The sequence below is a fragment of the Bos indicus genome, chromosome 12 (genome assembly GCF_029378745.1).
Source record: "Bos indicus isolate NIAB-ARS_2022 breed Sahiwal x Tharparkar chromosome 12, NIAB-ARS_B.indTharparkar_mat_pri_1.0, whole genome shotgun sequence".
Lineage (NCBI taxonomy): Eukaryota > Metazoa > Chordata > Mammalia > Artiodactyla > Bovidae > Bos > Bos indicus.
The window spans coordinates 48,513,665-48,541,622 of record NC_091771.1 but is presented as its reverse complement, the minus strand read 5'-3'; the positions used below and the strand labels follow the sequence as shown (position 1 = coordinate 48,541,622).

Genomic DNA, 27,958 nt, shown 5'->3' with positions numbered 1-27,958 from the left:
TAGATATTTAATTCTCTGTGTTGCAATGGTGAATGGGATTGATTCCTTAATTTTCTTTCTGATTTTTCACTGTTAGTGTATGGAACTGCAAGTGATTTCTGTCTATTGATTTTGTATCCTGCAACTTTAAATTCACTGATTAGGTCTAGTAATTTTCTGATACTATCTTTAGGGTTTTCTATGTACAGTATCATGTCATCTGCAAACAGTGAGAGCTTTGCTTCTTCTTTTCTGATCTGGATACTTTTTATTTCTTTTTCTTCTCTGATTGCTGTAGCTAGGACTTCCAGAACTATGTTGAATAATAGTGGTGAAAGTGGACACCCTTGTCTTGTTCCTGATCTTAGAGGGGGAATGCTTTCAGGTTTTCACCATTGAGAATAATGTTTGCTCTAGGCTTATCATGCGTGTTCTTTTCTATGTTGAGGTAGCTTCCTTCTGTGCCCATTTTTTGAAGAGTTTTAATCATAAATGGGTGCTGAATTTTGTCAAAGGCTTTTTCTGCATCTACTGGGATAATCATATGGTTTTTATTTTTCAATTTGTTAATATGGTATATCACATTGATGGATTTGCATATATTAAAGAATCCTTCCATTTCTGGAATAAACCCAAGTTGATCATGGTGTATGAGCTTTTTGTTGTGTTGCTGAATTCTGTTTGCTAAAATTTTGTTGAGGATTTTTGCATCTATGTTTATCAGTGACACTGGCCTGTGGTTTTCTTTTTTTATGTTGTCTTTGTCTGGTTTTCTTATTAGGTGATAGTGGCCTCATAGAATGAGTTTGGAAGTGTTTCTTCATCTGCAGTTTTTTGAAAGAATTTTAGAAGGATAGGCATTAACTCATTTCTAAATGTTTGATAGATTTCTCCTGTGAAGCCATCTGGTGCTGGGCTTTTGTTTTTTGGGAGATGTTTGGTCACAGCTTTAATTTTAGTGCTTGTAATTGGGTTGTTCATAATTTCTCTTTCTTCCTGGTTCAGTCTTGGGAGATTGAACTTATCTAAGAATCTGTCCATTTCTTCCAGGTTATTTTATTACCGTGTAATTGTTCATAATAGTCTCTTATAATCCTTTGTATTTCTGCATTGTCTGTTGTAATGTCTCTGCTTTTTAATACACTGTCTAGGTTTGTCATAGCTTGTCTTCCAAGGAGAAAATGTCTTTTAATTTCACTGCTGCAGTCACCATATGCAGTGATTATGGAGCCCAAGAATATAAAGTCTGTCACTTGATTCTACTTTTTCCCCATCTATTTGCCATGAAGTGATGGAACTGGATGCCATGATGTTAGTTTTTTTGAATGTTGAATTTTAAGGCAGCCTTTTCACTCTCCTCTTTCACCTTCATCAAGAGGCTCTTCAGTTCCTGTTTGCTTTCTGCCATAATGGTGATGTTATCTGCATATCTGACGTTATTGATATTTCTCCTGGCAATCTGGATTCCAGCTTGTGCTTCATCTAGCCCAGCATTTCACAGGATTTACTCTGCGTATAAGTTAAATAAGCAGAGTAACAATATGCAACCTTGATGCATTCCTTTCCCAATGTGGAACCAATTGTTCCATGTCCGGTTCTAATGGTTGCTTCTTGACTTGCATACAGGTTTCACCAGAGGTAGGTAGTGTGGTCTGGTATTCCCATCTCTTTATGAATTTTCCAAAGTTTGTGTGATCCACACAATCAGAGGCCTTATTATAGTCAATGAAGCAGAAGTAGGTGTTCTTCTGGAATTCTCTTGCTTTTTCTGTAGTCCAATGTTTATTGGCAATTGGATCTCTGGTTCCTCTGTCTTTTCTAAATCCAGCTTGAACATCTGGAAGTTCTTGGTTCATGTACTATTGAAGACTAGCTTGGAGAATTTTGAGCATTACTTTGGTAGCATGTGAAATGAGTGCAATTGGGTGGTAGTTTGAACATTCTTTGTCATTGCCCTTCTTTGGGATTGAAATGAAAAGTGACCTTTTTCAGTCCTATGGCCACTTCTGAGTTTTCCAAATTTGCTGGCATTTTGAGTGCACACTTTAACAGGATCATCATTTAAGGTTTGAAATAGCTGGATTTCCATCTGATTTAGATTTAATGTTTGATCTAAACATTTATAAAATAATCTAAAATAGCTTGTTTGTAGTGATGCTTCCTAAGGCCCACTTGACTTCACAGTCCAAGATGTCTGGCTCTAGGTGAGTGATCACACCATTATGATTATCTTGTTCTTTTAGATCTTTTTTTGTATACTTCTGTGTATTCTTGCCACCTCTTTTAAACCTTCTGTTTCTGTTTTCTGTCCTTTATTTTGCCTGTCTTTGCATGACATGTTCCTGTGTTATCTCTGATTTTCTTGAAGAGATCTTTAGTCTTTCCCATTCTGTTGTTTTCCTCTATTTCTTTGCATTGTTCACTTAGGAAGGCTTTCTTATCTCTCCTTGCTGTTCTTTGGAACTCTGCATTGAGATGGGTGTATCTTTCCTTTTCTCCTTTGCCTTTAGCTTCTCTTCTTTTCTCAGCTGTTTGTAAGGCCTCCTCAGACAGCCATTTTGCCCTTTTGCATTTCTTTTTCTTGGGGATGGTCTTGATCACTGCCTCCTGTACAGCATCATGAACCTCCATCCATAGTTCTTCAGGCACTCTGTCTATCAGATCTAATCCCTTGAATCTATGTGTTACTTCCACTGTGTAATCGTGAGGGATTGGATTAAGTCATACCTGACTAGCCTAGTGGTTTTCCCTACTTTCTTCAATTTAAGTCTGAATTTTGCAATGATTTGGGCCTCAGTCAGCTTCCAGTCTTGTTTTTGCTGACTGTATGGGGCTTCTCCATCTTTGGCTGCAGAAAGTGTAATGAATCTGATTTTGAAATTATTCACAGTAGCCAAGAAATGGAAACAACGTTCCCACTGACAGACGGATGGGTAAAGATATATATGTATGTGTATGGACACACACAGTGGAGTATTAGCCATGAAAAGGGATGGAAGCTTGCCGTTTGTGACAGCATGAACACAGCTAAAGTGTATTATGCTGAGTGAAATAAGTTAGAGATAGCAAAACACCATATGACTTTACTTTTAGTTGAAATCTGACGTAGCAAAACAAATGAATACATACAACAAAAGAGAAACATAGCGTTCGATAAAGAGAACACACAGGTGATTGCCAGAGAGGATGTTGTGTGAGGCGTGAAGGGTTGTGCGAAATAGGTAATGAAAATTAAAAGGCACTAACTTCTTGCTACAAAATAAATAAGTCATGGGTATGAAATGTACAGTTTGGGGAATATATTCAGTAATTATGTAGTATCTTTGCATAGTGACAGATGGTAACTAGATTTATCATGGGGTCATTTTTAATATATATAAATACCAAATCATTGTGTTGTGAACTGGGAACTATTATAGTATTGTATGTCAGTTGTACTTCAAACAAACAAAAAAAACAAACTCAGTGAAAAAGAAATCAGATTTGTGGTTACCAAAGATAGGGGTCAGGGGAGAGGAAATAGGATGAAGGTAGTCAAAAGGTACAAACTTCCACTTACAAGATAAATGACTACTAGATATGCAGTGCTTTACATGATTAATACATTTAACACTACTCTTATGTTGTATGTAAAAGTTAAGAGAATAAACCCTGAATTATCACAAGGAACCATTTTTTTCTGTTTCTTTCATTTTGTATCTATATGTAATGATGAATGTTCATTCAACTTACGATGATAATCATTTCATGAGGTATGTAAGTCAACTATACCTTAAGCAATAGTACCTTAGTTATATTTCAATGAAACTCGAAGAAAAAACATCATACTACTTGGTCACTGAGAAAAACAAAGGGTAATCGGCTGGATTCTAAATTCATATGGTGGGAAATTAAAGATTGCCTCTCATATTTCCAGTTTCTCAATGTGTTTCATGAACATTATAATTCTCATGTTGTAGATCTTGAGCTAGTATACTACCTCTGTATCTACCCAGGTGTTCAAAGACACTGTTACCATTGCTTCTTAGTGTAATTTGATCTTTAGACTCATAATACCATACGTCACTATATGGTACATCACTATATTTAGGAAATATAGATAGAATTAAATTTTCATTCCATCTAACACATGTCATGCATGCATATGTATGTAATTTATATGCATACGTATTTTATACATATCATCGTAGCTGATGCTCATCTTATGGCATATTGTGCCATTACCCAACCCTCCAACTCCCTTCTAAAAATAGGGGAGAGGTGCGCGTATTTGGATTTCCCTAGACACTAGAGTGAAAGAAGGTTCATGATATGAAAAGATTCTGGCTATTCTAAATAAGTCAGTCTGGATCTAAAATAATCTTTGAAGGCATGTTAGTTTACATGATCAATGTGGTTATTGTCCTACAAGAGATTTATAGGAACACAATTATGGAATTTTTAGTGGTTTTTTGATCATTTCTTAGTGGCTCTTCCAAGTATAGCACAGCCTTCATAGTTAAACTCTTTACAGATAAAGGAAGAGTACAAAGCATGACAGACAGTGGCAAAGAATCAACTTTGAGTCTCACAAATCCCCTAAAATCTGAAGAGATTTCTTAGTTTTCAAATGACATTTTATTGTTGTAAGAAAGGTTCATAAAGCATAAAAAGTGATTTTTTGTATAATGGTTATTTCTTTCATTACACTTTCAATATGTGCTCATCTCTTTTCCATTCTCTATTTTTTTCTTTTTTGGACGGTTACTTACCATATTGTTTTTAAGACGTTGAAGCACAATAACCTTCTCTTTTTAACTAATGGAGATGAAAGACAAAGAAAATCTATTCTTCTACTGATAAAAGTTTTAATGGAATAACGAAGGATAGAATTATGTATGCTGAGATTTGTCTTGAGTCCTCTGAATAGCAGTAAGATCTAATTTACCCACCAAAAGCCTTCATAATTAAAAGACAGTCTTAATGATTTAACACACCTTTTATAGTAAAAATATTGAAAGAGGTAACCTATATTCATCTTAGTCTAAATTATTTTCATCTAAAAATTACAAGGTTTTTTCCATCAGAAATTTAAATGTCATGATCAATAATCAGTGTTTCTCTTATAAATAAAGCAAATTTAGAAGGGGTCATAATGTTCTCATGTATTCAGTCACTTTTTGTTATGCAATCCTATATTTTGGTTTGTTTGAGAAAGCTGTTTCAGGAATTTTTTTTTTTTTTTTTTTAACTCATGGAGATAAAATTTGGCCGATTTCAGATAAATGTTTATTTGGAGTTTGCAACGATTTTGAAGCTTATTTTGATGAATTGATGATTAGGAAGGTTTTATTTTAAGAAAACAGTTGGAACTTTTTTGAACTTTAAAGAATGGTACCTTTATTAACTTTGCTGACTTCAATTTTTTACATTTGTTATATTTGTGGATGGCTTGAGCACTATATGTAGATTAAAATTGGGCAGTTGCTACTCAGTAGCACATATGTCACTTGTTTCTATTTTTTAAGATATTTGACTTTTCTGATGATGATTAAACTGTAAGAGCGTTTGTAATCAGAGCTTTCTGATCTGACTGTACACACTGAAAACAATTTTGATTATTTTAAGCATTTTCATCGTTTGACATACCAATGGATTTTTCTCTGTCTTGTGAGATGACTATGCCCTTTTACAGAAAGAGCCCTTCCTGTATGCGACAGTGCTACTTACTAGTTCAGTTTGTTATTTGCCTGCTCCTAAAGTAGCATATATTTTTTGTGACCGAGCACAGATTTCATGCAGAATTAAAGAATGTCCCAAACAGTAACCGGAGAGAATCAGATTCTGTGTGTTCCTTGCTCATGGATAAAACTTCTGGCTTCTCTATTTAACTAAGCACAGATTTCATGCAGAATTAAAGAATGTCCCGAACAGTAACTGGAGAGAATCAGATTCTGTGTGTTCCTTGCTCATGGATAAAACTTCTGGTTTCTCCTATTTAACTAGTAGGAATGGCCAACTTCCAGGATCCAAAAGATCAGTGGGCATATTGTGGGTAAATGGCATCTGGAGGGTGGAACGTCACAGTTCCAACTTTGTAGCATTCTAGAATGGTGCCTGGTGCCCTTAGTCCCTTTTTGGAGCCCGCTTATGTGATATCCTTACAGAACCGTCACCACCAGCATTCACCTAAATGGTGAATTCCATAGTCTCCTTCCTTATCTCAGTTGGGAGCACCAATCTTCATCAACTATCTGAAGCGAAAGCCATAGGAATTATCCTTGATACCCTTCATTCCTTCATCATCTGCATCTACTTCATAACTTCTAAATATGAGTTTTATCTGAATTCATCCCTGCCTCCCCAAGTGCTCAGCGGAACTTAATAGCCTCTTTAAGTAGGTTTCTTTAACTTCTGTTCTCACCCTCCCCTCAGCCCGTTCTTCATATAGCAGATTTCTCTTTCAAACTTAAAACCTTTTAATGTCATTGCATTCTCCTAAGAGTAAGACCTATTTTTCATTCATAGCTTAAGGTGCTTGCTCGTCTGCCCTTCTAGACTTCTCTTTCTCTAGCGATTTGCATGCTTGTTCCAACTCTTGGTTCAGATCTTGATTCAGATGACCACTATCACTAAACCCTTCCATTACCACCTTTTTGCAAGTGCACCGGCTTCATTGGGTGAAGATTGTAGGAGTGATGGTAATGAAAGCAAATGTGGATGCAAGAAGACAAGTGGGCAGCCTTCTGTAACAGTCAAGACTAGATGCTGGTGACTTGAACCAGGTTTGTGGTATTAGAGATAAAGTAGCATAAACCAAGTTGCAGTGTATTTGAAAGTTTAGTAAATATCTGAGTATTGTGTAATTAGCACTGGGAGGGGATAGAGGGCAAGATAAACTGGGATGTTTATCTATATCCATAGACACAAAAGCTATTAATATTTGAATCTTGTTTTATAAACTTGAAAAAAATGAACTTTTGAATTTGAAAGTGCCTTGTAATTTTTTTAAAACACTGTATTTTGATGTATAATTTGGAAATAATTGATCTTTATTGTTGCTATAATTTAAGATATAAACTTGAATAAGGGCCATTATATTGTGCAAACTGAGGTTAGTTGACTAAGAGTAGTTGACCAGCCACCAGAGCATGAATATCCCCAGTTCTGCTCTGCTATTTGTGAGTTGCAAGAACCTGGGCGCCCAACTTTTCATATCTGTGCCTCAGTTAAAACTTTTGAGGTCTTTAAGCTATACATTTAAAATTGAAAGATAAAGTTTTATGGTTAGGACTTTAGGAATTGGGAATGGGTCCACTCCAGTGTTCTTGCCTGGAGAATCCCAGGGAAGGCAGAGCCTGGTGGGCTGCCGTCTATGGGGTCGCACAGAGTCGGACACGACTGAAGTGACTTAGCAGTAGCAGCAACTGATATTTTACTCAATACTCTTAATTTTTTCTTGAGGACAGTGCATTTTGTAATGCTAATGAAATAAAGCCTTTAGTTCCCATGTGGGGAAAAGAAAAAGATTGCCCTTATGAATTGGATTTGGGGCTGATGAAAGACAGGGGGAACTTCCTGGGTGGTGCTCATGGTAAAGAACCTGCTTGCCAGTGCAGGAGACATAAAAGACAAGGGTTCGATCCCTGGGTTAGGAAGATCCTCTGGAGGAGGCCATGACAATCCATTCTAGTATTCTTGCCTGGGAAATTTCACAGACAGAGGAGCCTGGCGGACTGCAGTCCATGTGGTCACAAAGAGATGAACATACTGAAGCAACCTAATGTGCACACACACACGAAGGACAGGGAATTGGATAACCCCTTAGTTTTTTAACTTGAGTTACTAGGTAGGTATTGATGCTATACAATGACATAGGGAAGATTAGATTAGGAGAGGGCTTTTTACAGATGAGAGAATTGAGTGTTCTTCTGAATTTGTTACATTTAGATACTAAGTAAAGACTTCAAAAGCATCATTCTATGCTGCTGCTGCTGCTAAGTCACCTCACTTGTGTCCGATTCTGTATGACACTATAGACTACCACCAGGCTCCCCCGTGCCTGGGATTCTGCAGGCAAGAACACTGAAGTGGGTTTCCATTTCCATCTCCAATGCATGAAAGTGAAAAGGGAAAGTGAAGTCGTTCAGTCGTGTCCGACTCCTAGTGACCCCGTGGAATGCAGCTTACCAGGCTCCTCAGTCCGTGGGATTTTCCAGGCAAGAGTACTGGAGTGGGGTGCCATTGCCTTCTCCCGTCATTCTATGAGAATCTATATTTGGGAGTGGAGGTTTCATAGATTGACATGCTGATGTAAGGGATTACCTTAAAGATCGTAAACAGAGCAGAAGGTACGGGACTGGGCTCCAAGGAGCTTCATTTCTGAAAGTTCTGAGAGCACAATAAGTGCAGGCAGCAAAGAGGCCTAAGAAGACTTTCCAGCGATGCAGGCAGAAGACCAGGATAGGGTGTCGCAGAGGTCAAAAGAAGCAGGTACTTAATGAAGAGGTGATTGTTCCGCAGTGTTGAATGTTGCTGGAACATCAAAGATGAAAATAAATAACAGATCGACAGCAAGGTCATGGGTGGTCTCCATGAGAGAATTCTCAGCTGCCAGTATTGTGGCCACAAGTCCCATGTGGCTTTTTAAGTTTAAATGTACTTTAATTCAAATAAAATAAAGTTAAAAATTCCTCCATCACACTAATCATATTTCGTATGTATAATAGCCACAGGGGCCTGGTGGCTACCATACAGGATCTTGTCACTACGTAGCATTTCCATCATTGCAAAAAGTTCTTTTGGATAGAAGGCAAGTGCAACTCTGAGTGGGCATGTCTTTTCTTGGCCTGACAGAGTCTTCTCTCTAGGGTAAGAATGTCACCAGAGAAAGACTAGAGCAGAGAGTCCTAGAGGCACTGGATCCGGTATACCTGTTCTTAAGGAGACAGTGCCCAGTAGAGTGGCTCAGTGGTAAAGAATCTGCCTGCCAATGCAGGAGATATGGGTTCATTTCCTGGGCTAAGAAGACCCCTCGAGTGGGAAACGACAACCTGCTCCAGTATTCCAGAAAATTCCATGGACAGAGGATCCTGGCGGGAGCTATAGTCTGTGGGGTCACAGAGAGTTGAACATGACTGAGCAATCACTGTCTGGCCCAGTAGAGTCATGAAGATGAAGGCATGATTGGAATGATCCAGAAGAGGTGAAGAAGTGCAGACCAGCTGTAGATCTCTCTGGTTTAGAAGACAGTGAAGCTAATCATCACAGTTCTTTTATTGACTGTAATTGTTAAATAGTTTTATCCAGGGACACTTCAGCTGGGAGGTCAAGAACACCCAAGGTGATTGCGAGTGCTTGTGTAGTATGGGAAAATTTAATTCCGTAGATAGTACTTCATGTTAGCCTCAAGATGACTAAAACTCAGATCTGCAAAGGAGTATTGATAGGTCTTCAACTGAGGGAAGAGAAAAATACAAGTACAGTTGTGTTTTAAACATACTGACATATTAAATTCTCAGAAGAACTTCAGGAGGTAGGTATTATTAAATCCTTGTTATCCAGATGAGAAATGAGTTCCATTTTATTCCAAGAAATGAGACTGACTGATAGTAACTCAACTGAGGCCTATTCTGTAGACTTCTGAAAACCAAGTAGGAGACTTAAATTTTAACATGATGTCCAAAAAAGGCCTGTGTTTTCAAATACTTCTTTTTTTCAACTGTATTAAATTTGGGGTAAGTGCCCCAGAAAGGCTGATCCTTTCTCTCATAACTTCTACCTGTAAGTTGGCTGTCACTCCATTTTTTTTCAGTTTGTCCTTCATAGTAAAATAGCCAATCACTGTGGTATTGGTTTATCTCACACACTGTCATATAACACATGCCCAAATTGAAACTTTCCTAACAAAAAACACTTTGTTAAAATATAGGAGTTAATTATCAACTGTTTCAGAGGCAAATGTCCTGCCTTTTGTCACATCGTGTCTTATAATGGAATTTGCTAAGATTAATACCTGCCTATTTTTCACACTGGGTTGTAAGTTCCTTGAGGTTAAAAAAAAAATGGATGTATATGTGTTTTACTCTGGAGTGCCCTGCTCAAAGCTCTGCAGATAGTTAGCTATTGAATGGATGAAGGTTGGGTTGAATTAACACACTGTGTTAATGCCACTGAATCAGCTTCCAACCAGAACTATTTCCTTTCCGCTTTCCTTTTGAGCTTGACCTTATGTTGCCCTTCCCTGTCACTTCACTCCAAAGTGCAAAAAGAGAAAACCCCCTAACTGTACCTTCTTGTCTTCCCCACTGCATGCCATCCTGTTTATGTAAGGCACGTTATCAACATGACAAAGGCAGATAAATGTGTGTGTCTTCTAGAGGACTCTGCCACGTATTCTTAAGGCTTATACAGTAAGAATTGCTACTTTGTCTTTTTCAACAGAGAAACTTTTCAAAATTTGATAGAATCACTTGGTTTTCTCTTATGCAAGTAGCTTAGTTTTTAATGACTTTACTGCTTTTCTCATTAAAGTTGCTTATTAACTTAAAATATGTATGGGAAGGGAGGGTGAAATGTATTAGGATATTGGGATTGACATATGTACATGACTGTGTATAAAATATGGGCTTCCCAGGTGGCACAGGGGTAGAGAATCCACCTGCCAATATAGGAGATATGGGTTTGATCCTTGGGTCAGGAAGATCTCCTGGAGGAGGAAATGGCAACTCACTGCAGTATTCTTACCTGGAAAATTCCATGGAAAGAGGAGCCTGGGGGACTACAGTCTGTGGGGTCACAAAGCATAGGACATGACTGAGCAAATAATTGCATTGACTGTATATTAATTTGTATTGCTTATGGTTTTAAACATTTGCAGTTGTTTTAAAATGCTTATAAGACAAAATATTTGACATAGAAGCATTTATTTTGGGTTTTAGCATTGGCTCTCGTGGTTTAAATACTATAATTTTTATTTGAGTCCTTTCTTAGCAATAAATTATGGGTTAATGGAATATGATTACCTAAGTATCCTGTCAGTAAAGCCAAAATTCAAAGTTTATAAAATTAAGTTTTGCACTTGATATCCCTCATAGAGATTGTACTTTGAAAACTAAAGTTTTATTTATTAGTGATTTACAAATATCTTCATGACTGCTCAGGAAATTCATGTACTTGTTTTAAATTCAGAATTATTTAAATCCCCATACATTTGGTATAATAAAATCTAAGCACAGATTTGTTTCTCTCTCTCTCTCTCTCTTTTTTTTTTTTTTTTAGTATATTTTGTATGTCAGTATATTCCTTGTGACCATAGTTTGGACAAAATAAAAAAATGACCGCATTAAAAATGACTTTGGAAGATACAGTTTTGAGACAATGTACTGTGTTTACATAAGAATATTGTTCAGACATAAAAAGAAATCCTGCTATTTGTGACAAACTGGATGGAGCTTGAGGGTAATTATGTTAAATGAAATAAGTCAGAGAAAGACAAATACTGTATAATCTCACTTATATGTAGAATTGAAGAAACAAACTCATAGAAAAAGAGAATAGATTGGTGCTTGCCAGAGATGGTGTGTGTGTGTGTGTGTGTGTGTAGTAGTGAAGGTGGTTAAAAAGGTACGAACTTCCTGTTAGAAGATAAATTAGCTGTGGGGATTTAATATACAGCATGGTGACTATAGTTAACATGCTATATTGTATATCAAAATGTTCCTAAGAGAGTAGATCTTAAACACTCTTGTCAAAAGTAAAAAAATTGTAGCTACGTAAGGTGATATTTGTTCACTGAGCTTATTGTGGTGGTCTTTTTGCAGTATATACATATATAAAATCATTACCTTGTATACATAAAACTAATATAGTGTGTCATTTATGTCTCAATAAAACTGGGAAAAAGAGTTATAGAAAACTACCCAAAGAGTAGCTCCTTCAGAATTTAAAGAACAGGAGCTTTTATACTTCAAGGTTTGTCTGCAGTGGTCAGAATTTCTAATGCCTATGATGGATGTGTGTAGGCAGCAGGAATCAGAAAAGCTGACCAAGTGAACAACAAGGAGAGCGAAGCTGCTGCTGTCCTAGTTGAGCATAACATGCCCCCACTTTTCTTTCAAATGCAGTGAACTCAAGATTAAATGAGCCAACAAAACATTTCATTAGTCCTTAGTCTTTTCATTTTTATTCTCTTTTTAGACAAACCCGTAAATCATGTTGTTTATTTCAAGTTATACTGATGAATAAGACCTGGTTACATGACTTAATTTTATAATGAATTTTATTAATGTCCTATAAACAACATAATGCCACATCACTCGAGTTAAGATTCCATTTTACCCCTCTATTAGCACTATCAGTAAAAAATGGAAGTAGAAAATTAATGATCTTGTGTCACTAAACAGCAGTTTGCTTTTTAAAAAAATTCATGGTGAGCAAAAAACAAACAAAACCCCACCTATCTGATGTCTGCTAAGGAGGAAAAGTTTATGACAGTGAATATGTTTAAAAAAACTTTTCAAATGGGAAGGTAGTTCTGTGCAGAAGCTTAGAAAATGAAATTCTCTTGACCTTTCTAAACTATAATTATACCTGTATTGTCCCATTTTGTATTAAATACTTCATTTCCTTAGATTTAAAAATGAGAACATTGACTAGATTCTATTTTGTGTATGTGAACATGTTGGTTGGAATTGTTATCCCTCGTATTAAATATAAGAAAAATTATTATTTGCTAAATAAATGAAAGCAGTTATTTTACAGCTTTAAGATTTTAGGAAAGTTTAAAGAAAAAATGTTACTCTAAGTTTCTTTTATCTTCTTTTCTTTAAAAAAAAAAAAATCCCATTTAATGACTCTATCCTGGTGCCAAATACAGACATCAAAATGAAATCTATGAGTTTGTAAATAATGATTTATAAATCTGAGTCATAAAAATGGAATTGTTCCCACTAATTTGGCTTTCATTTCCAGAACTGTGTTCCTTTAATTTCTGGTTAGTTGTGCTTGGCAGTGACTCCTGAAATGTGATTTTAGTTTTGTTATCTTTAGAGAGCATGTGTAGGGATTAATGACTGTAAATAGGTACATAAAAAGTTCTAATCTATTTTAAGCATTAACATTTTTAGATGTCAGACTTGCTTAGAACTGGGTACATGCTTTGGTTCTAGCATAGTAATAATGCAACATCTGTTTGCTAATAGGTTTTTTTCTCTAAGTAGGTCAAGGTGTAGTTTTCCATTCCAGAATGGTTCAAGTAATTGTAATAGGTTTCTGGTTCAAGAAAAACATCCATTTGAACAGAGCCGAGAATCTGGAATTTAGAAAAATTATCTTTGGAAGAGCAGCCCTGTTCATACACCTGTAGAAAAAAAAAATCCCATATATCCTTAAAAACCTGTTTATTCTTATTTTAGATGCCAGTTTTACCACATGTTTGTTTTATTTTCCAACTCTGAAAGTAGTTTTGAGGCAGCAGCGTAGGAAAGGCATGGGTGGGTCATGGTTAGAGGCATCTGGAAGCTGCTGGGTGTGACAGAGGACCTTCATCATAGGTTGGAAGCAGTTCCTCATAAGGACCAAAGACCCTGCGGGTACATTTTATAGGAACCATCCTTTATAAACATTTTTCCTAAACTTAGGATATGTGACCAATTTACCATGCTGACTTGTAAGATGCAGGCAGTAAAGCAAATTTGAATTTCTTTCTGACCCATTTAACTCTCTTGGTCTGGGTCTAATGCCAACCACATAAGTGAAAAGTTGAATATGTGTTCATTTGGAGGAGAAATGCATAGTCCACAGAATATTTCCTGGTCTCAGCATCTGATATTTAATTGGGGTGTGTGTGTGTGCGTTCTGTGCTTAATCGTATCTGTTTTTTTGTGACCCCATGGATTCTAGCCCGCCAGGCTCCTCTGTCCATGGGAATTCTCTAGTCAAGAATACTGGAGTGGGTTGCCACAACCTCCTCCAGGGGATCTTCCCAACCCTGGGTTCGAACCCACATCTCCTGTGTTTACCGTTGAGCCATCCAGGAAGCCCCTCTAGTTGGGGTGGCAGGGTTATAAACATTGAAAATGAAGAAAGTTGTATGTTCAATTCCAGGTATGCATGAGTCAGTGGGGATCTGACAGGATTCCTTGCACACTGGATGGTGAGGAGGAGCCTTTTGTTAAAGAGATGGCTAAAAGGAGAAATGAACTTAGCCAGGCAGGGGTAGAGAACCCTGCTCCAGGCAGAGTTGGGATTGACAGTCATTGTGAACCAAAGGAACAGGATTTGTTTGAGTAGTCCTCCAAGAATAGAGGAGCTTCTGGTGAAGTGTGATAGAACAGAGATCAGCTAATTCTTTCTGTAAAGGGCCAAATAGTAAATATTTTAGGCTCTGTAAGTATTATAGACCATATGCTCTGTTGAAGTGACTCCATAGACAATATATAAATTAGTGCGCATGGCCATGTTCCCTGATTATAATTTATAAAAATTGTCATGTTGAATTTGGTCCTAAGGCTCCTGGTGTAGATGCTGTGTTAGCACCAAAACTCTGCAGCTCTGAGTAATTTTCTTGTTGCCTTTGGTAATATCTTCGTAGGATTGGTCTGAATGGTATAGTATAGATCGAATTAAGAAAAACCTTTCTGTATTTCCTCCTTAAAAATTTTTTTCCCCTGTGTTTTAAGTTTTGTAGTTTTATTATGTATTTTAGTATTTGCTATTTGCTTTCTATTCTGGAGATTCTAACATTTATTTATCATAGTTACAGATAATTGTTGCTTACAGTGTGTCTAATTATCTTCATATCTTTTGTTCTGTTTCCTTTTTGTTTCTCAAGTTTGTGTTACATTGAAAATATCACAGTAGCAGAAAAAACATTGAATATCTAGAGGTCATGGACGCAGGCTTTATGGAGCAGTAACATTGGAGCTTGCCCTTGTGGGCTAAGTATAATTTTGCCAAGCAGTGGAAAAAAAAAAAAGAAAGAAAGAAATGATACTTTAGGCATGAGAAACAGCATCAGCAGAAATAAAAAGATGTGAAAGGCAGTGCGATACTCACTGGACATCAGGTAGTCCAGAACATCAGAAAACCTGGAGGATATAGATCTAGCCTCTGTTTTAAAGTATCCTTAGTTGTTGGGTTTTTCTTGCAGCCTATGGAAAGTTCTTGCTCTTCTGCAGAGTCTGTTATCCCTGTCACAGCCAAAATGATTCTTTTAAGTGTCAATCAGACCTTCTCACAACTCTGGTTAAAACTTTCCTTCTCAAAAAATAACACCTAGACTTTATCATATAAAGTGAAGTAAGTCAGAAAGAGAAAAACACATATGGTATATTAACACATATATGTGGAATCTGAAAACAAATGGTATGGACCATCTTATGTACAAAGCAGAAATAGAGACACAGATGTGAAAACAAGCATATGGATACCAAGGGGAAAGAGAGGGATGGCATGAATTGGGAGATACGGTTTGGCACATATACACTATTGATACTATGTGCAAAATAGATGACTAATGAGAACCTACTGTGTTGCACAGGAAACTCGGTGCTCTGTGGTGACCTGAATGGGAAGGAAATCCAGAAAAGAAGGGATATATGGATACACACAGCTGATACACTATGCAAACAGCTGAAACTAAGACAACACTGTAAAGCAACTATATTTCAGTAAAAATTAAAAAAGAAAAAGGGGCTCCTAGCCATCTCCTAAAAGATCCTACGTGACCTGCTTCACTCCCCCGGCTGAACTCATTTTCTCTCATGTCTCTTGCTCCACTTCCACTGGCCTTCTTGAAAAAAGGGTTCCCAGCACACTGCATGCCCCTGGCACTCATGGATCCTCTGGAGCCCTCTTCTCAACAGTGTCTCCCTTGTTGATGCAGGTTTCAGTTCTGTCTCACTCTATCAGACAAGCCTTCTATGAACACCCCATCTAAGTAGAGACGTCTTTTACTCTCTGGAACCTCTCTGGCCTCTTATCTTTTCTTTTCCTGATAGAAAATCTCAACTTCACTCCATAGAAAATCTCGACTTCAATCCAGTGTCACTGTGAGAGTAAGTCTGCAAAATAGTTGAAGACCTTGGCTGAGGAATTATGAGAAGAATGTAACAGAGCAAATTCTGGATATTCTGGGCCAGAAATATTTTTGAATAATTAATAAAAGTTTTGCACCTCTGTGACCTTTTTATCATTCATTCCTCCTTAATTTTGCCTTCTTAGAACCTCTCCCAAAGCATGTGGAAATGAGAAAGTCTGTTTTTATGTGAGAAACATCAAATTTTGAAGGTTAAATTTTATGCCTATTTGGCCTCTATAGGAAAATGTAAAAAGGACTTTCCCTTTTTTTATTAGCCTCTGTATAATTTTATGTCATTATTCATATATAGAATGTGATTTTCTATTGTGAATAGAGGTTGTGGAGTACATAATTTAATTAAATTTACTTTGAGTTTATGCTTTTCCAAAACCAGATATAAAGTCAGTGTTACTCTTAAAACTCCTGAGGAGTCTTAAGATTCATGGGAGAGATCCATTAGCACCTTTTCAAATTTGAAGGTCAAGAGAAAATGCCAGTCGAGTTATTATTGTATTATTGAGAAGTTCTTTATGACAGCTAAAATATCTAAGAAAAGTAGCAACTAAATGATATATAGCAAGGATTTATTAACTAGATACACATCTGTTTGTGGAAAAAAAAATACCCAGAACAGGAAAGGATATATATCAAACAATGATTTTGTATCAACTAAGCTGCTGTATGTTTTATCCTAGGCCACCTGACTTTTTCTGGGACACAGGATAAGGTGTAAGAGTACTTCAGGGAGAAGTGAATTAACACAGGACTATTGGTAGTTATTCCTGGTTAACAGCCTAGCAAACTTTTTCTTTGCTTAACCAAGGATTGAACCAAGGGCACTCAGTAATAAGAGTGCAGAGTCCTAGCCACTGAACTGCCAGGGAATTCCCAAACTTTTTCCTTTTTTAATCTTTGCCTCTATCCACGTATCACACAGTAAACTGTGATAGGGAAATGTTTGGGGGAGAATATGTCAGCAGCATATCACTGAGTATGAAGTAGTCATTTTTTTCCCAACTTTATTACCTATGTTACATAATCATGCCTAAAGAAATGTACTCTGGTCATTTTAATTGTGTGTAAGTGTTACTTTGATGGCCTTTCTAATTCTCTCAGGTGAGACTTAGTGTGCTGGTTTTTATATTTGGCATGTACTTTATTCACAATGAGACATAACTTAGCATTATAGGAAATTGTATTAATTGTAATGGAACAGGTGGCTGTAATAAAACTAATCTCTAAGAGCAATGAAGAAAACAATTTAAAAAAAGCATGATTAATGAAAATGATTTGATGTGTTGTCTATAGACAATATTTTTAGCAATCTGGAGGAATAACTACTCTGAAAAGTCATCCTACTGTAAAACAGAGATGAGAACAAATAGAGGAGATTTTTCAGATCCTTCCATCATTCCTAGTTGTTTCCTTCCCAGTCAAAACAATGACAAATACACACACACACACACACATAAGTATCATGAGGTTATAAATTGGAATTACCCTGCAAACAATGTCAGCATTAGACTAGAGCTGTCTGAAATCAAGAAGCAAATATAATTGTTAAAAATAAAATGTGTGGGGCTTCCCTGGTGGCTCAGTGGTAAAGAATCTGCCTGCTAATGTAGGAGACTTAGGTTCGATCCTTGATCCAGGAAGATCCCAAATAGCACAGAGCAACTAAATCTGTACGCCACAACCATTTTTTAATTTTATTTTTTGTTTAATTGGAGGATAATTGCTTTACACTGTACTGGTTTCTTCCATACAACAGTATAAATGAGTCGTGATTATATATTTTTATCAGAACTATTGAGCCTGTGCTCTAGAGCCCAGGAGTCGCGACTTCTGAAGCCCTGGGGCCCTAGAGCCCTTACTATGCAGCGAGAGAAGCCACTGCAATGAGAAACCCGTGCCCTGCAACTAGGGAGTAGGCCCTTCTCTCCACAACTAGAGAAAAGCCCGTGCAGCAACAAAGAACCAGCACAGCCAAAAATAAACAAGTAAATAAAAAGTATAATTGACTCAATGGATAAACTGTCAAACTGAAAAAAAAAGAAGTATTTCATAAAAATAGCAAGAAAAAAGATATCACAAAGAAAATAGCATTAGAGACATCTAACTTCTCAGTACTAACAATGGCAGCTAGAAGACTCTGGGATGATATTTTCAAAATGTTAATTACACATGTCAAGGTAAAGTTGTGTGATCACTCACTATGAGTCTGTGGAATATCTTCTATAAATATGAGCAAAAATTAGGACATTTTTGAGTGAACAGAAAGCAAGAACCTAAAGTAAAGAACATCCTAAAGTATTCAGCTAGAGGATTCTGACATTAATAGTTGAGGAAGTAAGAGAATGATCCCCAGAATTTGGTCTTAAATATAAAAAAGGAATGATAACTAAAGAAATTGGTAAACATTACATAAATTTACACATTTCTTCTGGGGATAGTACTACTAATATTTGTAGGATTTTTATATAATAACAACAGAAAATTTGAATTATAATAACATTTAAATTTAGAGAGGAAATTGGGAATTGGTTTCTCTGAGGTTCTTACATGTCTATGACATTGTTAATTATGCTTGGTAAAAATTCAAGAGTAACTCCTAAAAGAGAGATACAATATATAATGTCCACAGCTAGTAGAATAGGGGAAAATGTGTAAAACAGGAAAAAAAGCAAAGAATAGGCATCTTTCTTTTTCTGTTTTTTAACATCAGTGCGTGTGTGCTAAGTTGCTTCAATAGGGTCTGACTCTTTTCAACCCTTTAGACCTTAGCCCACCAGGCTCCTCTGTTCATGGCATTCTCCAGGCAAGAATATTGACATGTGTTGCCATGCCTTCCTGCAGGGGATTTTCCTGACCCAGGGATTGAATCTGAGTGTTTTACTTTTCCTGCACTGATGCCTCTTGGGAAGCCATTTAACGTCAGAAATGGTAACAAATAGATAATAAAGGCAGAGCAAATGTAAAGCCAGAAGTAAGATGATAAATATAATGCCAGATGTCACTAATTGTAATAAATATAAATGAATGTGATAAACTGAGTTCTGAGTGGCCTCCAAAGATTCTGGTCTGCCCCAGCAATGGGTGCATGGTAATCCAGTGCCCAGAAGAGGACTCTGGGTCAGCTGAAACCTTGATTTTAGCTTGTGAGACCCTGTGCATAGCAACCAGCTAAAATATACTAGATTCCTGATCCACAAAAGCTGTGAGATGATAAAGTTGTGTTGTTCTGAGCCACAAAATTTGCAGTAACTTATTATTCAACAATAGAAAACTAATAAAATGGACTAAACACTAAAGCCAAAAGACAGAGATTATTGTGTTTGCTAAGTTGCTTCAGTCGTGTCTCTTTGTGACCCCATGGACTGTAGCCCACCAGGCTCCTCTGTTCATGGGATTCTCCAAGCAGGAATACTGGGAGTAGGTTACCATGCCCTCCTCCAGGGGAACTTACTGAACCAGGGATCGAACCCATGCCTCTTATGTTTCTTGCACTGGGAGGCAGGTTTTTTTTTTTTTTAACCAGCAGTGCCATTTGATTTATTTAAAAGTGTAATTATATATGGTTTACAAGAGAAATATCTAAATATAAAAACACATAAAGATTAAAAGTAAAGGAATGATAAGTTTACCATGGAAATATATTCATTTTATTTTAGGTCATTCAGACTTGTAGTGCCGAAAATATAATTAGGTAGTGATCGAGTGTTACTACATATGTTCCATGTGATCAGCATGCTACAGCAATTACAAACCTGTGAGCAGCTAAAGTAGCATGAAAATATATAAAGCAAAATTGATTTAAACATAAAAAATGGAAAATTCTCATATACAGAGATTTTAAGGGAAGATAAATTTTATACCTTTGTCAGTTATTTTCATTCCATTCAGAAGAAAGTAGTAAAGATAATGATGAATTCTGAAACATAAGTTATAAGGTATAAGTTGAATAGAATATATAGATCCTTTCATTAATAATAGAGAAAATAAGCATTCTTTCAAAGTTTTCAAAATTGTAAGAATGTATAAAAAATATGCCATAAAAGCAAGCCTCACAGAATTTCTGAAAATTCCTATCACACAGCATTTAATTTTATTTTCTGACCACTGCATTTAATTAGGAGTCAATAATATAAAAAACATTGAACTGTAACATCTTTATAAATAACTCATGAATCAGACAAATATAAATTTTAAAAGTAGAATTGTATTATAATGAAAATACTATATATCAAAATTCATAGGATACTGTAAAACTCGTATTTATTACCTTAAAACTTTATAAAGGTGCATATTGCTGCTGCTAAGTCGCTTCAGTCGTGTCCAACTCTGTGCAACCCGAGACGGCAGCCCACCAGGCTCCCCCGTCCCTGGGATTCTCCAGGCAAGAACACTGGAAAGGTACATATTAGACAAAATCTAATCTTGGATATTCATTTTCTTATATTTCATATAAATATATTAATGTTTATTATTTCTAAATATATTAATTGCATTATTTTCATGTTTCAAGTATTATAAAAATTACTAAATTATTTTTTAATATTGAGTGGTCTTTGTAACTTTACAATAATTACTGTGTTCTCTCCAAATAAGTCGGAGAAGGCAATGGCAACCCACTCCAGTACTCTTGCCTGGAAAATCCCATGCGCGGAGGAGCCTGGTAGGCTGCAGTTCATGGGGTCGCAAAGAGTCAGACACGACTGAGCGACTTCACTTTCACTTTTCACTTTCATGCATTGGAGAAGGAAATGGCAACCCACTCCAGTGTTCTTGCCTGGAGAATCCCAGGGACAGGGGAGCCTGGTGGGCTGCCGTCTGTGGGGTCACGCAGAGTAGGACATGACTGAAGCGACTTAGCAGCAGGAGCAGCTCCAAATAAGTATTCATTTGCACAATATATACAAAAAATTAAGACCAGTTGTTGAAACAGATGACCAGTGTTATTGAAACAGTATAGTAAGCAAGTTGTTCTTAATCATGTTTTTATTTTCTATCTCATCATTGAAATTTCTAGTTAAAATCTGATTTTTTAGCAGTGACTAGATAGTTGCAATATGATAGGGATAAAGAGCCTTAAAAAATGGGCTTCCCTGATAGCTCGGTTGATAAAGAAGCCGCCTGCAATGCAGGAGACCCCAGTTTGATTCCTGGGTCAGGAAAATCCCGTGGAGAAGGGATAAGCTGCCAACTCCAGTATTCTGGCCTGGAGAATTCAATAGACTGTGTAGTCCATGGGGTCGCAAAAAGTCGGACCCGACTGAGCGACTTTCACTTTCAAGGACAAAGAGCTATGGTTCTTAAAATTTCTCTTTAGAGGAGAGTTTTTAAGTTCTTCCTTAAAAGAGAGCTTACACTGAAAATTAAGCTTTATTATGACTTGATAATAAAGTAGATACTTATTAAGTCATGACAGTCGTCGATCCCATGTTACTTAGTTGTGATAACTTGAACTGGTAATGGTTTCCCTTGAGGGAGACCATTGCCAAGTTGGTGGGTGGTGTTAATAGGAGGTCCTTGTCAGCTTCCCAAGCCTGTACAAGTAGTTGCTTAACTTTGGTTTAAAGTCAGCACCCTGTGCTAAAGAAAATACAAATTCTTTATTGGGCGTATTATAATTCACAATAGACTACTGACATTGCTGCAGTCACATTTTCCTAAATAACTGAATTTGTCACTATTGAATTTTATTGTAAAAAGGGCATCATGTCATTTATTTTACATGACATTATGGCTTCTGGTAAGATTGACTAATTGATTTATAATCTATTCTAATTTACTGTAGTGCATAATTGCTTAAACTTATTGAACAGGCATGAAATGTTTCACAAGGGATGTTTCCCCTCTTTTGTCTTTCAATAATCTGAATGATTTACCTGCACAGAACTGCCTGTTTTCCCTATAAAAAGCAATATATCTAGTGTCCATAAAAGTCCAAGGTCAGATACTCAATGAATTCATAAATACCTCATCTGAAATCATCACACTGTGAGCAAAGCTCAGTAATAAAAATTCAGAACTGCTACTTCCTTAATAAGTAGTCTGCAGCTCCGGAGGCTGTACTTGACCTCGTCAGAATTTTCCATCATGAACAGTCCTCAACCTTGTCTTTTCTACTGCTATAGTAGCCTTTGGTTCCCTGGCTTGCTTTTTCTAACCAAGTTCACTTGTATTCATTTACATTTTTAATGAATTATTTGCTTCAGTGCCTTCTTTTGAGTGGTGCCATCTGTTTACTATTTTCCTCATAAATTACGAATGCCTTCTTAATTTAAGTGCTATAGTAGAGCTTTTGAAAACATCATCACTGTGAATTACTTCAAATACTTTGAAACATATTAATACATGTTACTGTCATGTCATAACCCTACATTTTCTTTCTTCTGAGAGTAGTTTAAGTCTTTTCATTTTGCATATTTTTACTTGGAGCAGAAATAAAACACAGTTCTCATGTATTATAATTTTTTAAAATAAAATAGTTCACTTTTAAGAATTGAGACTGAACTAGAAAGTTTGTGTAGTTCTCAGAAAAATCCACAGAAGCAAATTTGGACTTAGGAAAAAACAATAAAGTAGGGATTTAATAGTTCATTTCCCACTGCTTTGATTATAAGATTTAATTTTGTTCAGGACTGTACTATATAAATTGATGTTTAGCTGTGTTATATATGTAAGATGTATACTGTTTATAAAAGTAAAAACACAACAGTCATACCAAAGTAAAGCAAAAGAAAATTTGACCAACGGCATTTTGAGCATTGCCATCTATTTAAAACTAGGCTAATGATAAAATGAGAGAAATTTCAGACCGCTTTTCAATAAAGCTCTCTTACGAAGCCTCTCTTCTCAGTGTCTGACAAATGATTCTCTTGGCTCATTTCATGTTTAGGCTTATCCTCCCTCTTATTTATTTTTAGAGGTTAGATCTACTACAGTGATTTCTCTATTTATTGAAGTTCTTACTTAATAGGAAAGCAGAGATGAGAGCAAACCAGGTCAAATTGATCATTGATTAGGTTGTTTTAGCAGGCTATTATCAAATGGCTACGGCTAATAAAATCACTCATTTAGATCAGTTGCTGAATTCATTATAATGTTCCATGGTAAAATTAAGTGATTAGTTTTCACCTTTGATTTTAATGCCACTCAACTTATATTTATTATTACCCGTGTGCAGAAACACACAAACTTGATGGAAAGAAAGTCTTGCTTTAGGCCTACAACTGTGAAAATGTAATAGGTGCAGTGGCCAATTCAGTGACCAAAGCAGATAACCAAGGGGGAAATAAGTCAATGTGATAAAGAAAAGTGCATAATAGCACCAGCCTCATTCCACTCATTTATTCAGCAAATGTTCCAGTATTGGGGATGTAGCAGTGAAGGAAGTAAAAATCTCTGTTGTCATGCAGGTTCATTTATTTCTTCTGGCTGGGATTATTATTTTTAAGCTGAGCTTTGAGCTTTCTACCCCTAAAAGCTTGACTCTGTTTTCCTGATTATTTCAAAAATTTATCAGACAATAATACGTCTCTCTTTTCCTTATTCCATTGACCTCTTCCATACACTTATGAGGATGTCTTAGTTAAATGAGATACCCAAACTATATAAGACCAGGTAGAACCATGATTGATCAGTGGCTCAGGGAGCCACTTTGGCAGGCAGGCACGTTCTTTACAAAAAAGGATTCTGGCCTTAAGAACCAAATACTGTGCTAATCAAGAGTTCTGCGAGATCCAACAATGGCTGGCATCTTCTTTGGTGCTCCTAAACTTATCCCCTTTCTTCTAATCAGTGAAGTGTGACCCCCATTGTTTTGGACATGTTTCTGGCAGAGTCTGATCTCATCATCTCCACCTTCCCCAGTTCTAGCATGCCTATTTGTCTGTCTTACACCTGTCCTCAGGTAAGGCATGGAGGAGTATTGGTAATCCATAAACCATCTGCAAACACTTGAGTTCAAAATGCTGAACAAATCTCATAGTTTTTCATTCCTGTTTTTGTGTTTATGGGTACATGCGCAGTGCTAAGCTGCTTTAGTCATGTCCACTCTTTGTGACTCGATGAACTCTAGCCTGCCAGGCTTCTCTGTTCCTGGGATTCTCCAGGCAAGAATACTGGAGTGGGTTGCCATGCCTTCCTTCAGTGGATCTTTCCAACCCAGGATTGAACCAGCATATCTTAGATTCCTGCATTGGCAAACAGGTTCTTTACCTCACCAGCTCCACCTGGAGAGCCCTTTCGTATTTATATATGTCATTATATTGAAAGGGATTTGAAGACCTAAATGAGAAACTTCGGCAACTAAATTAGTTTATACAGGGTTAAGGAAAGTAATAACCAACCTAGATAGCATATTAAAAAGCAGAGATATTACTTTGCCAACAAAGGTCCATCTAGTCAAGGCTATGGTTTTTCTAGTAGTCATGTATGGATATGAGAGTTGGACTGTGAAGAAAGCTGAGCGCCAAAGAATTGATGCTTTTGAACTGTGGTGTTGCAGAAGACTCTTGAGAGTCCCTTGGACTGCAAGGAGATCCAACCAGTCCATTCTGAAGGAGATCAGCCCTGGGATTTCTTTGGAAGGAATGATGCTAAAGTTGAAACTCCAGTACTTTGGCCACCTCGTGCGAAGAGTTGACTTATTGGAAAAGACTCTGATGCTGGGAGGGATTGGGGGCAGGAAGAAAAGGGGATGACAGAGGTTGAGATGGCTGGATGGCATCACCGACTCGATGGAAGTGGGTTTGGGTGAACTCCAGGAGTTGGTGATGGACAGGGAGGCCTGGCGTGCTGTGATGCATGATGTCACAGAGTCGGACACGACTGAGCAACTGAACTGAACTGAACTGAAGGCATGAGGTGCCGACATAAGATGTGTAGATTAAGTTTTGAAACATGCTTGCAGTGTGAATGACCAGACATGAAATCCAGACCCAAAAAAAGTAATTATTCACTGCATATATGGCCTTGGGCTTCCCAGGTGGCTAGCTCTGTGGTGAAGAATCGCCCTGCTCATGCAGGAGATGCAGGTTCAGTCCTTGGATCCTGAAGATCCCCTGGAGAAGGAAATGGCAATCCGCTCCAGTATTCTTGCCTAAGAAATCCTATGGACAGAAGAGCTTCTGTGGGGTCACAAAAGAGTCGGACACGACTTAGTGACTAAATAGTAACAGCAACAATAGGATGTGTTATAATTAGTTCCCTTTTAAAAAAAATTTAGTTTTAATTGAAGGATAATTGCTTTACAATATTGTGTTGGTTTCTGCCATACATCAACATGAATCAGCCACAGTAATACATATGCCCCCTCCCTCTTGAACCTCCCACCCCATCCCACCCCTCTAGGTTTAAGCCCCTGTTTAAGTTCCGTGAGTCATAGAGCAAGTTCCCACTGGATGTCTGTTTTACATATGGTAGTATTTATGTTTCCATGCTACTTTCTCCATTGATCCATCTTACCTTCTCCTCCCCCCACCCCATGTTCATAAGTCTGTTCTCTATGTCTGAGTCCCCACTGTGAAAATGAAGTGAAAGTGAAAGTCACTCAGTAGCGTTCAACTCTTTGGGACCCCATGGACTGTACAGTCCAACGTATTCTCCAGGTCAGAATACTGGAGTGGGTAGCCATTCCCTTCTCCAGGGGATCTTTCCAAACCAGGGATCGAACCCAGGTTTCCCACCTTGCAGGTGGATTCTTTACCAACTGAGCCACTAGGGAAGCCCAGGAATACTGGAGTGAGTACCCTATCCCTTCTCCAGCCAATCTTCCCGACCTGGGAATAGAACTAGGGTGTCCTGCATTGCAGGTGGATTCTTTACCAGCTGAGCCACCAGGGAAGCCCTCCACTGCTGTCCTGCAAATAGGTTCAGTTACTTCCCTTTTTATAGGGAGCAGTACCTAAGTACATAGTCTTCTACGTTAGTGAAATAGTTTACCAGGAGACTCAGAAGTTTCTCTGGGAAATCTTGCTTTGACTCAAGCCCTAATGTAATCCATTCCATCGATTTTTTTCATTCCCTTTAAAAACTGAACCCTGTAAAAATGTAAACTTCCACTCTACCAAATGGATTTCGTCAAACTGATACAGTTAGCCTCTTCAGGCTGTTAGAGCAATGAAAAATGTAGAATTGTTCTTTTATTCATCTGACAAATATTTATTGAATGTAGTCTCACACTGAAAGGACCTCACAATATTCTAAGAAGGACACATACATGGGCGCTGCTGCTGCTAAGTCTCTTCAGTCGTGTCCGACTCTGTTCGTCCCCATAGATGGCAGCCCACCAGGCTCCCCCGTCCCTGGGGTTCTCCAGGCAAGAACACTGGAGTGGGTTGCCATTTCCTTCTCCAATGCATGAAAGTGAAAAGTGAAAGTGAAGTAGCTCAGTTGTGTCCGACTCTTAGCGACCCCATGGACTGCAGCCTACCAGGCTCCTCTGTCCATGGGGTTTTCCAGGCAAGAGTACTGGAGTGGGGTGCCATTGCCTTCTCTGACATACATGGGCAGGTAGTACAGCAAAGTAAGTGGAAAAAATGGATGGACAGAAAAAGAAAGCTGCCAATTAGACTAGACTGAGTGTCAGAGAAAACTTCCTGGATGAGGGGACACCTGAATTTCATTTTAGAGGTATCTAGAAGTTAGAAAAAGTGGAGGGTAGAGAAAAAGTGTTTGGGAGAGAATTGTGTACTTCTGTTCAGAGGTAACTGAATGTGTGAAGGGTCCCAGAATTTTTGACAGTGTAGGGAAACTACATGCAATTTGAGACAGAAAAGTGGAGGGATATGAGAGGTGGGTGTGGGACTGTCAAAGATTATCAAAGGTTATCATTTGTGCTGTATTAAAGAATATAGAATTCATATGTTTGATGATGGGTAACTGCATTTTAACCCCCCTTATCCATATGCATACCTTTTTTCCAACCACCTAACAGTTATAAATAATACTTATAAATCAGTTAGATTTTAACACAGTAATGCTCTAGGAATTGAGTGGAATTTCAAGCAGCCAGCAATTTAACATAGAGAATTAGATGTTTATGTAATTCATTGAAGAGAAGGAGGGGTTGAAGGTGGGTTTGCCTCTCTACCATTGATTTCAGGACACACTGTTCATAGCTGAAAAGCAGAGACAGGTAAGCCACCATTGTTGCCATTACTTCTAAGACACAAACGGTTTTCAGACAAGTAATTCAACCCTACAGTGTTGAACATTGCTCCAGCTCACTTCCAGTTTCCAATACTTGATAAGGGTGTCTTCCTGGCAGAATCTAGAACCTTATTCTTTAAGAAAGTTCATTGCTCTAGCCCCTGTGTTTCAGGGAGATGTAAGGAAACAGTAGTAATGGATGATAAGCAAAAACTAAGCACATCTAGTACAGTATTCTGTTTTATATTTGTTTATATAGTGTATAAAATGCTGAATATGGTTTTTCCCTAATTCCCTAAAGAGTCTATCTTTAGGATGAAGGTGATCGGAGAGGGTGAAAAAAGATTATCAACAAGGGAGTGAAAAGTCTGGAGAAGAACAGACTGGCTGGCATAGGGGGAGAAAGTACATTTGAAGGGTAAAAGTGATGGTGGGATTTAGAGGAAAGTCCTCATTGTATTAATAGCTAATTTTGGATTATTGTCAGAGATCATCCCTTTACACTAATTTCTACTTTAACATTCTGTTTTTCTCTACATAAATGTCCTCAGAGCTCTGAAAGCAAATGTTCTGGCATTATGCGTTTCATAAAGCTGAATGACCATATAGGCATGAGAATAAAGGGTCACTTTAAGAATGTGTTTAAGACCACTAATCTACACACACACACATCCATACACATACACACTTTTAGCAGTTACCTCTGAGTGCATTTGAGAATATCTTTCCTCTGTACCAGAATAAAAAGCAAGCTGTGGATTC

At 37.4% G+C, this 27,958-nt stretch overlaps 1 protein-coding gene across 19 annotated transcripts in view; it reads left to right on the top strand.

Moving 5' to 3' along the window:
• Positions 1-27,958, top strand: part of KLF12 (KLF transcription factor 12) — a 567,887-nt gene that overhangs the window by 344,276 nt on the left and 195,653 nt on the right. Inside the window, exon 5 of one of the 19 annotated variants that reach the window (XM_070800625.1) lies at positions 15,500-27,958. This exon is cut by the window's right edge and continues 21,944 nt beyond it. The exons of the other annotated variants lie outside the window; for them this stretch is intronic. The gene's annotated coding sequence lies outside the window, so the exon portion shown is untranslated. The remainder of the gene's footprint in view (positions 1-15,499) is intronic. 19 annotated transcript variants of the gene reach the window in all.